A 5454-nucleotide genomic window follows, 5' to 3' on the forward strand; every position below is an offset into this window, starting at 1 on the left:
GAGACATTGAACAAACCAGAAATTCAAAGAGCAGAGAAAGTGGGGGTGTGAGAGAATGTCTAACCAAATACAAAGGCTCACTAGACCAGACACAAAGATAAGGTGGGACCTGTCGGCGTGGGTGGTCTGTTGTATCCCGATGAATGAGCAGCTCCTGATTGCAGCCTGGAACATCACTTTTCAATGCATTAGTGTCTAAAATTTCGGCGCACAATTTACTCAAATTGCTGAATAGCAGTTTTTCAATAGAATAAAAATGCTGATTGTTCATCTGAATATCAACTATATCTGGTAATCCGGTTTGGTACTTATCTTTAAAATACCTGTGGAAGAAGAACAAGAATGTTGTATCAGCCTATTTGCTGGCTGCTACACGGGAAATATATCCTGAGCGGTCTCTTAGCAACTTTTCTTTGTCGATCTTTTCATTGGAGAGGAAATTCATTCACAAACTACTGGAAACCAGTTAACCAAAAATCAGGTTACGATGTGCGATATGCATCCTTGGATCTGGCAGAAAAGAGCTCGAGTTGTTGGAAGATAATTAGTGGTGACCCTGAAGCTATTAAAGAGGCTGTTTTAAACTCCATCACTTTCACAAATAAGCATAAAGCTGTCACTGAATCGGATTATTTAGCAATGACGCAAGACTGTGACAATTTTGTTAAAATCCGCAAATACATCAGTTTCTCATTAAGTACAGAGGAACGCGATTTCCCCCTGGCCTATTCCATGGTGATCCATGGCAACATTGAGATGTTCGAGAGGCTCCTAAGAAACATTTATGCTCCACAGAACGTGTACTGTGTCCACTTGGACAGGAAGTCTCCAAATCCATTTCACTCGGCTGTCCAGGCCATCGCTTCCTGTTTCAGTAATGTCTTTATAGCAGGAAAATTAGAATCGGTGACATACGCCTCATGGTCCAGAGTTCAGGCTCACCTGAACTGTATGGAAGAGCTGCTGCACAGGCCTTTCCCGTGGAAATACCTCATCAATGTTTGCGGACAAGACTTTCCAACGAAAACCAATTGGGAGATAGTCAACAGTCTTATGGCCAGGAACGGCTCAAATATTATGGACTCAGTAGTCCCGCCAAACTACAAAAAGGTAAATGGATCAGCTCATGTCGTACATATATCCAGTGTCCTAGTTTTCTTTCTAACCACCCAACCTGCCTTCAATCCCCCTCTCCCTCTCTCTCTCCCTCATTCTCGGTTACACTGGCAGTGTTTGATTGGAGACTAACCGTTTTCTCCAAAATATCGTTGCTTTTTTGAGCACAGGCTTTTGTTCAAATCTGGAAAGGACCACCCTGGAAATTGTGGACGCAGTTTAATATAAGGAACAAGAGTGCAAGACCTATTCGACATATTGAATATTTGAAACGTGCTGATCGGCAGGTTGCAATGACACAATAACATAATTAAAGGGGGGAGTAGAAGACAATGTAGCCCATCGATCTTGTTTAAAAATTAAATATGATCATAGCTAATCTTAGATTTAAAATCCATTCTCTCTCCCGCTGTCCATATCTCGTAATTCCCGGAGAATCCAGAAATATATCTATCATTGCCTTAAATGTATTCAACGATGATTCATCCAGAGCTCTCAGGAGTAAAGAATTCCAAAGATTCACAAGATTTTGAGGGAAGACATTTCTCCTCATCACAGTCCAAAATGATTGGGTCCTTTTCCGGGACAGTACCCCTTGCTTTGGCGCCATATTAAAAGTTTTTTGGAAATCCAGGTGTACTACACCCACTGGTTCCCCTTTACCTACCCGATTCGGTGCATCTTCAAAAAAATCATCTCAATTTGTCAACCACGATTTTCCTTTAGTATAATCACGGTGACTTTTTCTAATCATACTCTGCTTTTTCGAGAGAATTGTTAAGACTTCCTTCATAATGGGTCCCAGCATTTTCGCATGAACCAATGTAGTCTAGCCGGCCTTTAGCTCAGTATTATCTCTCTTTGTCAGGTGCAGCACATGGTTTCTGAAACTATCTGCTGCATGTGCTCTTGTTTTACTTTCACTTCATTGGCCTGATTTGAACATGGAAACAGACCACATCATTCCTCGCAAATGGTGCCCGCTGGTTTGGACATAAGAAACCAAAAGTGATGTGCTTTTAGCTATTTCAGGCCTCTGAAGACCTGGCAAGTTGATAGTTACTGTTTTTCTTCTTTTTTTAAAAAAAATAAACGCTTGCCTTCCAATTGCCGTCTAATTTCCTTCCTTTATTTCACATTCCTGAGCTTCACTGGTGACACCTCCTCATCATTTCTCTCCAATAGGCCATCACCAACATTGCACTGTGCCACCACCTTGTTGTTTCTCCTTTCACTTTTCAATCACTCGCTATCAACATGACCCATGCATATTTCATATACAGAAAAGAAGTAGATGAAATATAAAGTAATTGAGACAATGAATGTTTATAGTTCCTGCTGTTACTTCCGATGTGGTTGGAAAATGAAGAGCAAATTGGAAAATAAGAAAAGTTTCTCTTTGTGTTCATTTACAGAGAAGATGGGAATTTAATTATGAAAACAGTAACGGTGTCCTCAGAACTCAGCAAAAGAAGAGTCCCCCACCCGTAAGCGGTCCCATGTATGGGGGGGGGGGGGGGGGGGGGGGGGCACACATTCTTGTCACCAGACAATTTGTGAGGACTTTGTTGGTGAACCCGGAAATCCAAGCGTTTTCAAAGTGGTCCGAGGAGACCTACAGCCCCGACGAGCACATCTGGGCAACCTTACAGAGGATGCCTGAGATACCCGGCTCCATACCGTACACTCCAGGACACCACAAGAGTGACCCAACTGTTACCCGAGCAGTGAAGTGGTCTTTTGAGGCTGGTGATGTAGCGAAGGGAGCCACATATCCGGCTTGCACAGGAAGGTACCGCCGTCTAATCTGCGTTTATGGGTCTGGAGATCTACCCTGGATCATCCAATAGGAACGTCTGTTCACGAACAAGTTTGATCCGCAAATGGACAACACAGCTGTGCAATGCATGGAGGAATATGTCCGATACAAAGCGATTAATGAAACACGGTCCTAAGAATGAATGGGTGTAAATGAACTTAACAAAGAAGGCAGGATTGTAACATAGAATAAATCAGAATTTCGGACTGAGGCATTCTGCTGAATAACATGCAGGACGATGTCAGATATGAAATGAAAAAAGTAACAAGACACATATTATTAAGTAAACATCGGTCAAAATCTTGCAACTCCATTCCTATTAGCGCGGTTGTTATATATATACCATGTGGTCTGTAGCGGATCAAAAAGGCGGCTCACCATCACCTCCTCAAAGACAATTGAAGTTCAGCAATAAATGCTGATCTAGCCAGCGATGCCCACACTCGGTGAAACAATAATGAAAGCTGGAGCTTTCTCATCATTAGGGCTGTAGCAGTGGAGGTATCATTCATTCAAACTGGTGAATTCCCAGGAACTGAAACCTTCAATCGAATTATAGTATTCACAGCTACAGTACCAGAAATTCCAATGTTGTACATCAAAGCAATCCAAAGCTGTTGTGGCAGATATATCAGAGAGGTTGTTCTGTCCGCATGTCTGGAACTAAATACACTTTAATATACAACATCATTCGACTATTTTTATAAAAGCCCTAGGTATAAAAATAATCTTCTTCGTAGATATTCTCAGTGATAATACAATGGTACATATTTTACCATTGGGCTCTCATACCATTCACGCTCTCTTTATATTTAAATATATTTGATGCATTGCTTCCAAAGCTCGTCATTTTTTCATTGCTTTTTGAATTACGGATTTTTTATTATAAATGCGTAAAATCATTTTGATATGGGAATGAACTGTAATTATCCCACTATATAACATGGATTTTCGGCATTGGGTTCTTTATTCTATCGACAAGTCACGGCTCAATCATTTCTTTCATCTCTTCCTCTCTTCCGAGGGGAGTCGACTTTCAGTACAATTGTGACAACATCTTGCTCCCACACCTGCACGTAACAACAATTTATATAGACTGTTGTAATTTAATTCCGCAGCAGTCAGAAATGTTTTGATTACGATTATGATCATTTTTGTCGAGTGTAAATTGTGTTGCATGGAAATAAATGCAAATTTATTCTGCAGCTGCATGAATATAGCATGTGACGCGTGAAAATGAGGATCAAACATATTTGTGGTGAATGGATCGAGCAGCGGAAGGGAATCACGTGCTGCACTCTGGGTTTTCGGCGCACAGCTTCATACATTCAAAAGCCAGAGATCTTTACCGCCCAGAAACAAGACATTATTTCCTTTGTTTAGCCTGCTGTCTTCAAAAAAAAGTTAGATTGTTAGCGCCGTCCCATCGCTTTATTTTTCATGGTTCATCTTAGTTTTAGTTATTTCTTTGGTTAATTATTTTGTGGCTCCTGCCTCCAACATTGCTTCCAGCAAGGCATTCCTTCTAATATGTGTTTTTTGTTTCTTTGGATATGAGCGTCGTGGGCTAGGCCGGAATTTACTATAAACTGCAGATTGCCCTTGAGAAGGTGGTGTTAATCTGTCTCCCTAACACACGCAGTCCATCCAGTTTATAGCCGTCCACGGTGCGGTTAGAGAGAGAGTTCAGAGATGTTTGGCCGAACGAAAATGAAGGAGTGAAATTTCCAGTCAGAATGTTCCGTGTCCTGAAGGGTTTCCTCCAGGTGTTGGTTTATTATGGGTCTTCTATATTTGCCTTTTCTTACTGAATTGGGTGGCGGTTTGGAATATTCAACCGAAGGTGAGTCGCTGCAGAGCATTTTGCGAATAGAATTCATTTCTTCCGTTGTGCGCGATGGTTCAGGCGCACGATGTGGTGCCTTATCAACTGGCCTACTTTGTCTTGGCAGGGATCGAGTTTCTTTGGTGTATCCTCGAGCTTTAAACTTTCTGGAAAGAGAAGTGAATCCCATCAGATGACTGGTGTGTATTTTGTAGGCAGGCTTTGGAGATTCAGGAGGTGAATTAATTGCCGCAGATTTCCCAAACTCTGACTTTCTCCTGCGGCCACAATATTTATATGATTCGTTCAGTTCAGTACCTACTCAATGGCAACTCCAGGATCTTCTTGATGAGGGTTACAACAGTTTTAGTTCCGTTAAAAAGCGCAGGTTCTTCAATGATTTCTTGCTGAAATGGCAATTTCCGGCTACTTGTGCATCTTCTCAGTTACCAGGAGGGCCGGGGGAAGGCGGAGGGTCAGATGTGGGTCCAGGTGTCAGAGATTCGGAGGGTCAGGAGTGAGTCAGAGTGTCGGCCAGGAGGTAGTCGGGAATGCCAGTTCGGGATTCGGGGTCAGCGGTATAGTTATCAAGAGTTATCTGGATATCTCTGAAGTCTCCGAAATTAACTCAGGTTTAGAGACGTTTTCATAGAGCCTCGGATGCAAAGGGGTGCTCCCATGAGTAGTTGAAACT

At 42.1% G+C, this 5454-nt stretch overlaps 1 pseudogene; it reads left to right on the forward strand.

Annotated features, from left to right (window-relative positions):
• Window positions 1-342: 342 nt before the first annotated feature.
• On the forward strand, window positions 343-3071 carry LOC121290507 (annotated as a pseudogene).
• Window positions 3072-5454: the final 2383 nt, after the last annotated feature.

This window comes from Carcharodon carcharias, chromosome 18 (assembly GCF_017639515.1).
Source record: "Carcharodon carcharias isolate sCarCar2 chromosome 18, sCarCar2.pri, whole genome shotgun sequence".
Classification (NCBI taxonomy): domain Eukaryota; kingdom Metazoa; phylum Chordata; class Chondrichthyes; order Lamniformes; family Lamnidae; genus Carcharodon; species Carcharodon carcharias.